The 13,333-nt window shown below is 42.9% G+C and overlaps 1 pseudogene; it reads left to right on the forward strand.

Annotated features, from left to right (window-relative positions):
- Positions 1-8,472: 8,472 nt before the first annotated feature.
- LOC126337285 (5S ribosomal RNA) lies at positions 8,473-8,590 on the forward strand (annotated as a pseudogene).
- Positions 8,591-13,333: the final 4,743 nt, after the last annotated feature.

Genomic DNA, 13,333 nt, shown 5'->3' on the forward strand with positions numbered 1-13,333 from the left:
GAGCTTGTTAGCTGGTGCTGCAGCTGTTGCGCAGCTTAGCTGGGCGGTCAAGGCCGGCCTCTCGCGGCAGCCCGCTTAGTCGCCCGCCTTTCAGAGCTGCCAGTCACGCGCAGCTCATCAAGCGCGGCAAGGGCGAACGCGTGGGCCGGCGCGATTGGAAGCGGCCCGTCGGCGCGGGCACGTTGGCAGCCCTGCGCCGCGCTCTCACGGCTGTTGACCCTGGCGCTGCCGCTGCCGCTAACTCGTACGGAGCCGCAGCGCCACCGGCCGTGGGGGGAATGCGGAAATTAGGGGCGGAGCGGTCGCTGCCCGTGGTTATGCAAATGCGTCGCGTCACGCCTTCGGGCTTCTCAGTGGCTCACTAGAAGCTCTTCTGCTTGCTGCACGACGCGAATCGATTACATCTGTGGCATTGTTATACGGTAGTTTCGTACGAATCCTAAAATCTTTCGACCTTTACATGAGCTGCTATACGATAGGCTGTTCGGGCAATTGTGAATCGCTGTTTATTAGCATTATGACGTATGCAATGTAAATAATCCGATTCAGGTGCCATAGGCATATCAAAACTATGGTAAAACTTCACCATAAGGATAGAACAACTGATATTAATAACAGCATCCCAATAATAACACAGTATTATTATATTTTTTCCAGTGGGGACAATAGGACCACGCCAAGTCTTGTTACATTGTGAACGTTGCCTCGTTTGAAGCTCACAGTTCCTTCGTGGGACTGGACTTGTATGTCGTATGTTAACTGGGGACCTAGAAACGACGGAGAGGCTCCGTCCCCGCCGCAGCCGCAGTGGTCCACAACCCCACGACGACTACTGCAGTCCACATCACCCCTCCTCCGCCCCACACCGAACCCAGGGTTACTGTGCGGTTCGGCCCCCGGTGGATCCCCTCCAGAGAACGTCTCACACCAGACTAGTGTAACCCCTATGTTTGCGTCGTAGAGTAATGGTGGTGTACGCGTATGTGGAGAACTTGTTTGCACAGCAATCGCCGACATACTGTAGCTGAGGCGGAATAAGGGGAACCAGCCTGCATTCGCCAAGGCAGATTGAAAACCACCTAAAAACTATCCACCGACTGGCCGGCTCAAAGGACGAACCGGATTCGTGCCGGGGACCAGGCGCTCCTTCACACTCCAGAAAGCCGAGCGTTAAGCCGTCGGCACACGGACCGTGCATCGGAACGTTGAGCGTGCCGAGTTTCTGACGTGATAGCGGGGAATAGCACGTTCGGGAGTCTTCCCGAACGTGCAGTGCAGTATCTAGCATGTCAGATATTCTGAGCGTGCGTCTGAGCGTTGACCAATGAGATGGCACAACGCCACCTACGTCACACGCCCGCCGTCTCCCTTCAGTAGAGAGTTCTGCGGCGCCATATTGGCATTCATTTCAAGCCTATATGTATATATTCCGTTTCAAATCTCCAGCAAATTGAGAATCAGTGGATAACCCCTTGTTAACTGTGTTATTCGTTTCAATAAAATTATGAGAAACATCACATTTGTGGCAAAAGAATTATTGTAACTTGCGTATTATGAGAGTAGGCTATTTGAAGGCAGCGACACACTGAAGATCCACCCAAAACGCATTGCTCTTGGTACAATTTGTTATAGTTAAATTTCAATCAGTAACATAATGATCTATGGGTAATGAATTCAGCAACAGGTAAGACAATATAGCTAAGGACAAGGAGTTTGTTGTTGGTGTAGCATAATCAGTAGTGTCTTTGATCAGTAATGGAGTTTTTGTTGGGGCGTTGGTTCGCGTCGTAACACTTTCAATTCTTTTTCCTACCATCACTTTTATATTAGGTTCTGATACTTTATTATTAGTTTCATATAAGTATGTTGTTGTGGTCTTCAGTCCTGAGACTGGATTGATGCAGCTCTCCATGCTACTCTATCCTGTGCAAGCTTCTTCATATCCCAGTACCTACTGCCACCTACATCCTTCTGAATCTGCTTAGTGTATTCATCTCTTGGTCTCCCTCTACGATTTTTACCCTCCATGCTGCCCTCCAGTACTAAATTGGTGATCCCTTGATTTCTCAGAACAGGTCCTACCAACCAGCCCTTCTACTCAAGTTGTGCCACAAACTTCTCTTCTCCCCAATCCTATTCAATACTTCCTCATTAGTTATGTGATCTACCCATCTAATCTTCAGCATTCTTCTGTAGCACCACATTTCGAAAGCTTCTATTCTCTTAATGTCCAAACTAGTTATCGACCATGTTTCACTTCCATACATGGCTACCATCCATACAAATACTTTCAGAAAACACTTCCTGACACTTAAATCTATACTCGATGTTAACAAATATCTCTTCTTCAGAAACGCTTTCCTTTCCATTGCCAGTCTACATTTTATATCCTTTCTACTTCGATCATCATCAGTTATTTTGCTCCCCAAATAGCAAGACTCTTTTACTACTTTAAAAGTCTCATTTCCTAATCTAATTCCCTGAGCATCAACCAACTTAATTCGACTACATTCCATTATCCTAGTATTGCTTTTGTTGATGTTCATCTTATATCCTCCTTTCAAGACACTGTACATTCCGTTCAGGTGCTCTTCCAAGTCCTTTGCTGTCTCTGACAGAATTACAATGTCATCCATCGGCGAACCTCAAAGTTTTTATTTCTTCTCCATGGATTTTAATACCTACTCCGAATTTTTCTTTTGTTTCCTTTACTGCTTGATCAATATACAGGTTGAATAACATTGGGGAGAGGCTACAACCCTGTCTCACTCCCTTCCCAACCACTGCTTCCCTTTCATGTCCCTCGACTCTTATAACTGCCATCTGATTTCTGTACAAATTGTAAATAGCCTTTCGCTCCCTGTATTTTACTCCTGCCACCTTTAGAATTTGAAAGAGAGTATTCCAGTCAACATTGTCAAAAGCTTTCTTTAAGTCTACAAATGCTAGAAACGTAGGTTTGCCTTTCCTTAATCTTTCTTCTAAGATAAGTAATAAGGTCAGTATTGCCTCACGTGTTCCGATATTTCTACGGAATTCAAACTGATCTTCCCCGAAGTCGGCTTCTACCAGTTTTTCCAGTCGTCTGTAAAGAATTCGTATTAGTATTTTGCAGCTGTGGCTTATTAAACTGATTGTTCGCTAACTTTCACATCTGTCAACACCTGCTTTCTTTGGGATTGGAATTATTATATTCTCCTTGAAGTCTGAAAGTATTTCGCCTGTTTCATACATCTTGCTCACTAGATGGTAGAGTTTTGTGAGGACTGGCTCTCCCAAGGCCGTCAGTAGTTCCAATGGAATGTTGTCTACTACAGGGGTCTTGTTTCGACTCACGTCTTTCAGTGCTCTATATATGTTACAATATTTCATGTTATATAATTATAAGCTCACCTTTTTTTGATTAGTGACTTTGTTCGATTGGCTTAATCTACTGGACAGCTTGCGCTACTTGTATAAAGATATTTTGCTCCTTTTTCTTTTACGGTTCATAATTCACACAATGCAAAGATTCTACGACTGGGTAGGAACAGTGATCAAGTAAGACTGACCTTGGGGTTTCACTAAAATGTGGGAATGATGAAATAATGTTTATCTTATGCGGAGAAGTATTCTAAATTTGTACCGCACTGTTTGTAATGGAACTTTTATAAGCCTGTGTCCTTATTGATTGGACATGGTACTTTCCTTTTCGTGGACGATGAAGGAAACGTACATTTTAATAGAGCTAACGTGGGAATTTTATGCGAGCCTGTTAAATAAACAGTGTGATTTACGAAATAGAAACATCCCTTAAGTGCCGTTGGAGTGGGTTGCGATCGCGTATACCATGTTGTGGCCCGCGTACCGTCTGCAAGAGTCGAATCGTTCCTGAGCGTTCAGCAGCACGTTGAACTTGGCACGCTCAACGTTAACGTTCGACAGCGCGGTCCGCGTGCCGACCGCTTTAGACCGCTCGGCTAACAGGGCGGGCTTGGGTTGGGCTTACTTTCGCTCCTTCGTCTTCGCGGCACCACCTCTTCATTTTGGATGCTCGTCTCGGTGTAGCTCGTTCGTTGCTCTCTTCTTACGGAAGAGATTCCCCTCATTGGCGTCTTCGGGTTTGATTTGTATGGAATTGATGTCTTCTTTGGTATTCCTAAACCAGTGAATTCTGGTTTTGGGGTTTGAATGAAAAAAGTGGAAGATCTTGGTCAACGTGTTCCCGGCCACTCGTCTGAGGTGACCGTAAAATCGCACACGTCTTTTGCGGACTGAATGTATAAATTTTTCTGCTTTGCCGTGGACTTCCTTGCTGGATATTTTTTGGTATATGCCATTCTTGTAATTGCGTCCTGTGATTGCCATAATGATCCCGTGCTCTTTTTCCTCCAGTTCTTCGAGGAACCCTTTATTTGCTTTAAAGGATAGATGGTCGACTGCATACACAACTACTGGCTTCACAGTCTTGTCACAGTTATGTATGTTAGTGCTTTGTGAAAGCTTATTTTGGCTGTAGATCGTGCGTGACATTTGGTAGACTACTTCCAGTTTACGTATTCGTTCCTTAACAGTTTCCTTGTCAATGATCTCGCCCAGGTACCTACATTTTTCTAATCTGTCGACGTCTCCATATTTCATCGGCAGTTTTGAGGCATCTTTAATGCTAGCCTCTACTTTTTTTTCAAATTATATGTGCAGGCTAATTTGTTCGGCAGTTTCGTTTCCAGTTTCCACCAGGCTACAGTCTACTTTTGATTCTGTGCTTAATTTCTAAAATTTTATGTGCCGAAATGCACCTGTTCATCCCCTCTCCCTGCCCCTCCCCTCGCCCCTGCCATAAGAACTCAAGCTTAGAATTTTGAAAGCTTGTGATAAAACTTACGTGAGAAATTTTTTTTTCAAAATACTGTTCTGAAATTCAAGATTTTAAAACACAGTCAAAACAATGAAACCAGAAGATATAAGTGCTTTAAGGCTTTGTAACTGACTATGATTTCATGTTTTCAACTGCTGCCAGTCGTAACGTTTAAACAGTTACATTAGTTAGTTAGTTCGTTGGCTGCGTGTTCCATTGATCAATCGCACGGTACGGTAGCCGTTATGATGTGGAACGTGTCAAGTGCACAAGAAATGCACATATGAAACAAATTTTATATATACATAGGGTGTTACAAAAAGGTACGGCCAAACTTTCAGAAAACATTCCTCACACACAAATAAAGAAAAGTTGTTACGTGGACATGTGTCCGGAAACGCTTCATTTCCATGTTAGAGTTCATTTTAGTTTCGTCAGTATGTACTGCACTTCCTCGATTCACCGCCAGTTGGCCCAATTGAAGGAAGGTAATGGTGACTTCGGTGCTTCTGTTGACATGGGACTCATTGCTCTACAGTACTAGCATCAAGCACATCAGTACGTAGCATCAACAGGTTAGTGTTCATCACCAACGTGGTTTTGCAGTCAGTGCAATGTTTACAAATGTGGAGTTGGCAGTTTGATGTATGGATTAGCATGGGGCAATAGCCGTGGCGCTGTACGTTTGTATCGAGACAGATTTCCATAACGAAGGTGTCCCGACAGGAAGACGTTCGAAGCAATTGATCGGCGTCTTAGGGAGCACGGAACATTGCAGCCAATGACTCGCGACTGGGGAAGACCTAGAACTACGAGGACACCTGCAATGGACGAGGCAATTCTTCGTGCAGTTGACGATAACCCTAATGTCAGCGTCAGAGAAGTTGCTGCTATACAAGGTAACGTTGACCACGTCACTGTACGGAGAGTGCTACGGGAGAACCAGTTGTTTCCGTACCATGTACAGCGTGTGTAGGCACTATCATCAGCTGATTGGCCTCCACGGGTACGCTTCTGCGAATGGTTCATCCAACAATCTGTCAATCCTCATTTCAGTGCAAATGTTCTCTTTATGGATGAGGCTTCATTCCAACGTGATCAAATTGTAAATTTTCACAATCAACATGTGTGGGCTGACGAGAATCCGCACGCAATTGTGCAATCACGTCATCAACACAGATTTTCTGTGAACGTTTGGCAGGCATTGTTGGTGATGTCTTGATTGGGCTCCATGTTCTTCCACCTACGCTCTATGGAGCACGTTATCATCATGATTTCATACGGGATACTCTACCTGTGCTGCTGGAACATGTGCCTTTCCAAGTACGACACAACATGTGGTTCATGCACGATGGAGCTCCTGCATATTTCAGTCGAAGTGTTCGTACGCTTCTGAACAACAGATTCGGTGACCGATGGATTGGTAGAGGTGGACCAATTCCATGGCCTCCACGCTCTCCTGATCTCAACCCTCTTGACTTGCATTTATGAGGGCACTTGAAGACGGCCGCTGTGGTCTCGCGGTTCTAGGCGCTCAGTCCGGAACCGCGCGACTGCTACGGTCACAGGTTCGAATCCTGCCTTGGGCATGGATGTGTGTGATGTCCTTAGGTTAGTTAGGTTTAAGTAGTTCTAACTTCTAGGGGACTTATGACCACAGATGTTAAGTCCCATAGTGCTCAGAGCCATTTGAACCATTTGGCACTTGAAAACTCTTGTCTACGCAACCCCGGTATCAAATGTAGAGACTCTTCGTGCTCGTATTGTGGACGGCTGTGATACAATACGCCATTCTCCAGGGCTGCATCAGCGCCTCACGCATTCCATGCGATGGAGGGTGGATGCATGTATCCTCGCTAACGGACGACATTTTGAACATTTCCTGTAACAAAATGTTTGAAGTCACGCTGGTACGTTCTGTTGCTGTGTGTTTCCATTCGATGATTAATGTGATTTGAACAGAAGTAATAAAATGATCTCTAACATGGAAAGTAAGCGTTTCCGGACACATGTCCACATAACGTATTTTCTTTCTTTGTGTGTGAGGAATGTTTCCTGTAAGTTTGGCCGTACCTATATATATATATATATTACAATACAGAGTTAAAGATTTGTATTTCTATTATTTACCCCATTCCCTTAAATGGCACATAATGCTTGTACCATATTTATAGATTTATTTATTCCTATTCAAGAATTCATCTATGGTATAGAAGGAGTTGTCAAGGAGACATGATTTCAATTTATTTTTGAAGCTATTACTGCTGTCTGTCAGACACCTTATTTCATCTGGTAATTCGTCGAAAATTTTTATAGCAGCGTATTTTACCCCTTTCTGTGCCAAAGATAGGTTGAGCAAAGGATAGTGTAAGTCTTTCTTTTTTCTGGTATTATAATCAGGAACGTCATTGTTGTTTTTAAACTGGTCTATGTTGTTGAGAACAAATTTCATTAGTGAGTAGATGTATTGTGAGGCTGTTGTATGAATTCCCAATCTTTTAAAAAGATGATGTCGGCCGGAGTGGCCGAGCGGTTCTAGGCGCTACAGTCTGGAACCGCGCGACTGCTACGGTCGCAGGTTCGAATCCTGCCTAGGGCATGGATGTGTGTGATGTCATTAGGTTAGTTAGGTTTAAGTAGTTCTAAGTTCTAGGGGACTGATGACATCAGAAGTTAAACCCCATAGTGCTCAGAGCCATTTGAACCACTTTTTTTTTTTTTTTTTTTAAAAAAAAAAGATGCGTACAAGATGTGTGACTATGAACTCCACACATTATTCTAACCACTTTCTTTTGAGCAATGAATACTTTTTGTCTAAATGTCAATTTATCCCAAAATTTTATTCCGTATATTGTAGATACGCGGCTGCTGTGAAGGGAACGCACGTCACGAGTTGACACTGAAGGAACATTATTGTTCGGTGCAAGACGCCCGTGTCATAGCATATCTGAGACTGCGCAAGAGTGGAGCTTTCGAAGTTCACCAATGTCCAGAGTGTATCTTCAGTACCGCGAATACCATGTTTCCACCCGCGTAAACCGCCGCACAGGACGATCACGAGTGTTTGATGAGCGGACGTAACGCCGCCTCCGCCGAGCCATGTTCTGTGTCAGGCTGCCGCACAGCCAAATATAGAAAAATGTGATAGTCACCGAATATGTTGACTACTACAGAGTCTTGTGGAGGAGGCTTTGGTGCATGTTATTCCGAAAGGAAAGTGGGATTTCTTTGATACCTAAGACGCTACGTTAGTTCAAAGTTACTGTGCTCGCCATAGCGTTAATGACTTGTAGCAGCTACGAAATATCACCGTTATTGAAAGTGCTGGTAACTTGTTACTCGCGTGTCCTATTACAGTTCTGTTTGATGGAGGGTGTTAAGGAAGGTATGTAGAATATCAGAGTGTATAATATTTTCATTAATTTATACTTCTGTATGTTATAAATCAATGTCAAATATGCGTCTACATAACGGACTTCTCTGTAAAATTTTTTACCGAAAATTAACAAAGAAGTTATGCATTCAGCATTTTTCAGGAATTTCAGTAATGGGCATGGACTTGGCCAAAGTGAGGTCCAGGGGATCCGGACCCCTGAATTACCTAAGTGCAGTTACTCACGCTCTACTTGCTGCCTGGCAACAGCCTTGCCGTAGTGGCTACACCGGTTCCCATGAGATCACCGAAGTTAAGCGCTGTCGGGCGTGGTTGGCACTTGGATGGGTGACCATTCAGGCCGCCAGGCGCTGTTGCCATTTTTCGGGGTGCACTCAGCCACGTGATGCCAATTGAGGAGCTACTCGACCGAATAGTAGCGGGTTCGGTCAAGAATACCATCATAACGACCGCGAGAGTGGTGTGCTGACCCCATGCCCCGCAACCTCCACTGGGGATGACACGGCGGTCGGATGGTCCCGGTAGGCCACTCGTGACCTGAAAGACGGATTGCTACTTGCTGTCTAGCAGAACTGTAAGATATTTTGATTTTCAATCGTACGAGGAAAAAGGAATACGCACCATCGATAGTCAGCAAGGCCAACGATAGTTTTAAACTATCTATACGTCCATAGTACTATAGACTGTCGCCTAACCCTCTTTTAGCCAAGATCTATTGCTAGGCTTGCTTGAGCTCAGTTGTTGTTTTATTATTCAGTTCAGTTCTTACTTGCAGTTGAATTTAATGTAAGTAGCGGTACTGCCGTTTATTGTTTTTGTGCTGCGTGCTGTTGTGGTAGTTTCTAATTATGGGTAAATTAGTACCTAGAAAGAAGAGAGAAACCGATTTTGATTGTCCGCTAGCATTATGGTAAGTTAAACATATGTGCTCACTACTATAATAGCCTAGTAATCTATCTACAGCAGTTGAATGTTAACTCTGGAGTCGCTATTGGAGACTGGTAGAACTTTGTGGTTGCAATATTTCAGTATTTCACAAGACGGTGGACCGGTAAACATTATTAAAATAACATAAAATTAAAACCAGTGTATAAAAATACACATGGATCTGTCTGTGTCACACAAAAATCGCGCTGATCCACGAAAATATCGCTCAAATGTAGAAGTTTGCATTTTATTAAAAATTTGCCCAAAATCTACCATTAACAACCCAAATGGCAAAATATCGCCCAATCTGATCACCTGGGCGGTACTCAATTATGGAAATCAGTTCCGATACGGAACGATGGGGAGTGGTATGTGGAGAGTGGAAAGGGTATGTGACGACAGGGCATTCATTCTATAATTCGTTCGTTTCTAAAAGATATGTTCAGGAGGCTGCTTGAATTCGTCCAAACCGACTGCAACCTGCAACCTTCCCGCACCCTTTTATCTAAGATCTTGTAATAGTACAATACTGAAGCCAACAATTCAGTGCACAATTAAATCTTAAAATATGCCTACATTCATGCACTATCAAATGACTAAATATCCACAATTTAAGGAAAAACATGCAATGTCAGAATTCAGTTTTTGTTGAGACGCATTATATTTTTTTTTAAAAAACGATGCACAACATCCAGTTTTTCCAAACTCTCCACCGACATGGGGTAGTCACTGAGTTAGCAATCCTTGGATTTCGGAGGCGAGGTGGTTTGAATCTATTTTCCGAAAACCTTGAAAATGGTATTCTGTGCTTTCTCAATTTCAAATGGTTCAAATGGTTCTGAGCACTGTGGGACTTAACATCTGTGGTCATCAGTCGCCTAGAACTTAGAACTACTTAAACCTAACTAACCTAAGGACATCACACACATCCACGCCCGAGGCAGGATTCGAACCTGCGACCGTAGCGGTCACGCGGTTCCAGACTGAAGCGCCTAGAACCGCACGGCCACACATGCCGGCCTCCCAATTTCAATTTAGACAAATACCAGGGATGGCCCCTTAGCATAGGCCGCAGCCAACTACCTCCGCTTACCTTTCTTTCCTGACAGATTCCAGCTAGCTTAAAGATGCAGTCCCTCTGCTTAAAAGAGCTGCATCAAAGATGAACCAAGCATCTCTTCGGTGACTTTCGACAGTCAAATCCATATGATAAATAAATAATAATACAAATTCTCCTCATTTAGGCTCATGCATTTGTCTGCCGGTACATTCTTTAAAGCAGAAAATGGTCTTTCTTGCACTGCAAGAAATGACAGAGACATACTCAAATGAGGAAATTTGCGTTGTTCTCCTAAACAACAGTTTTTACGAACAAACCACTTGCGTCTATAACTGTGGTTACTCGTCCTTTAGGTGCTTGTGCTGTGCACAGCTCTGTCGATGTAGTCATAGGGTCGAGCCACGCACGTCGCTTTCATGCCCAGCAGCTAATTCTCTGTAAATAACAGTCTGTAGGTACGATCCCGTAGTTAAATAGCCTATACACTGGGTAGAATTACGTGTTAGAAAAATATGCAGAAATACGACGTAAAAGTTACATGAATTATTTAATAACAAGGGTTCGTCTGTAATTGATGTAGATGACTGATAATTGTAATGAATAATATTTATTCAAGGATGGACATCTCAGATAAAAGGGGAAGTGCTCTTAAGATATTCAGTTAAAATACCGACAGAAATGCAATAAAGTTACGTTGGGAGAGTTACGAGAATTGTAGCAAAATCCCCAAACTAAACTCATTGAATATACACGAAAACTAAGTCCATTTCATGATCACAATACACGAAATATTCACCAGCACAAAACAGTTCAGAGTACAACATGATGATTTACAGATTATCACACGTGATACAAAGTATAGCAATTCATACTCTGGCTGTTCACAGATCAGCAATACAAGCGAAAAAAATATGGATCCTACTTCCGGGCACGTTCAGAACTCTCGTGAGTTGGAGTCCCTTCGAAGTTAGAGTTTTGTAGCGGCAATCACTGCCAAACATCAATCACCTGTACGACTGAATCAGGCATTTTACAATAGGCAGGTCTGCTTTCTTCCAGCATTTGACACAAAGCTCAGAATGCCTCCCTTGAGCTCTTTACTTGAAAAGTCCCAGTCTCCTGCTGACCCCCATAGAACTCCGCTACTGTCTGTTTTCCACTGGCTGAAGGCCGTCCCCATCAAAAATACATCGTTCTTAGCTCTATAGACGTGAATTGATTGAACTCGACCACTTCCCAGACTAAACTAGTATATTACAAGCATATTTAAATAAAGATTTTTCATAAACATTGCATTACACTCAGGTTATTTATAATAAATAGAACTAATGGTAGGTTCATAAATAAATAAGCCAGCATTCTTGTGCAAGTGTGCTCATTATAAATGACAACAGACTGTCTTTAAATATTTTTTAAACAATTATTTATGCCTTTTTGACAAAAGAGTCTTTTGGTTGTCTTTTCAGTCGAGATGTCTGCTAACACATGTGACCGACCATTTTGAAATTAGTACAGTTTTGTAATAGCGCTTGCAGTCAACATTTAAATAAAATTATTGGCAAAATAGTAAACCGTTTATTGACTAAATACATGTATGACAAAATGTGAGGTATTCAAGCTGCATTCGTTTGCATTGTGTTATTGTGGAGAATAAGATGTACTGGTAACATCATAACAATGAAAAGATATAAAAAACGCAATAAATCGAGAAAAAATAGGTACACATATGTAGCTTTAAGCTATGATAGTTATAGTGCAGTGCTCATCTGAGACATCATATGCTGAAATCGAATGAAACGTTTAAAAGTTGCTAATTGAGAGAGCTATGGGAAGTTATCTTTCAGCTTACATAAAATGGATTTGCAACTGCGAATTGGACAACCATCAGCTGTATGATGGAATTTCGGAAATGAAAATTTGTATTGGACTAGGACTCGAGCCAGGATTTATCGCTCGTCGCGAACGGACGTCTTAACCATTTGGGTATCTGAGCACGACTCTCGGCCACACCCAAACTTCCACATGTCACAACCACGTGTCTGCAACCTGTACTCGTACATCCATTATGTATATTCTCATGCTGGGGAGCCACTTTACTCGAAATCCGCTAGCCCAGTATCGGCGAATAAATACGATACTGTAGTGCGTGTATTATTCTGAATTACGATGCAATGTTCCTTATTGTACTGTATCTTTCAGCTTGTCTGACACTCCTCAATTTTTGGAGCAATGTCCCCTGCAAAAGGGCCATGCGAGCAGCTGCCGTCTAAATTCTCAGCCTTGGGATTCACCCACTGCCAGCGACTCTGCTCGTCTTTGACCGTGGCTGGCCTATACTGATCACTTAGCCCTGATCCCCGGGCCCGCTAACGTGCAGCCATACACCAATTTCATCTCTTCTCTTACTAGTAATGGGAAGCCGATTAGTTCGCCTAAATACGTGTAACACTACAGCCCAAGCAACGTGATTTTATCTCTGCTTCGTGAAAACTCCGAGGTGATTTTCGAATAAAATGGTTTATCGTTCTTTATCGAAATTTTCAGAATAAATCAAAAACGTAAGTCTTTTTAAGGTCCTCTTTAACAAATTGGACACTCACCTTTGACAAATCCTGGCTACGCCCTCGACATGGGACATATAGCTTATGATGTTCTGTAACAGAAGTCGGCCGGAGTGGCCAAGCGGTTCTAGGCGCTCCAGTCTGGAACCGCGCGACCGCTACGGTCACAGGTTCGAATCCTGCATCGGGCATAGATGTGTGTGGCGTCCTTAGGTTAGTTAGGTTTAAGTAGTTCTAAGTTCTAGGGGACTAATGACCACAGCAGTTAAGTCCCATAGTGCTCAAAGCCGTTTGAACCATTTTTTTTTCTGTAATAGAAATTGAAAGACAATTCTGCACGTCTGTGCCCTTGTACTTTTGAGGTTAGAAATAAATAACTTTGAACCATGCTGGGCAGCTGTTTTGACAGACTAGGTTCGACCGCTACGGACACTGTTGTCTTTTAGAATAATTTTAATGTAAATCAAGGGTATCTTCCTTTAATGAAATTTTTATCATTGGTGTAACTAGTAATTCGAATGGATATTATGATGCAATATGGAAGCTAGTTGGTA

Source organism: Schistocerca gregaria, chromosome 2 (genome assembly GCF_023897955.1).
Source record: "Schistocerca gregaria isolate iqSchGreg1 chromosome 2, iqSchGreg1.2, whole genome shotgun sequence".
NCBI lineage: Eukaryota > Metazoa > Arthropoda > Insecta > Orthoptera > Acrididae > Schistocerca > Schistocerca gregaria.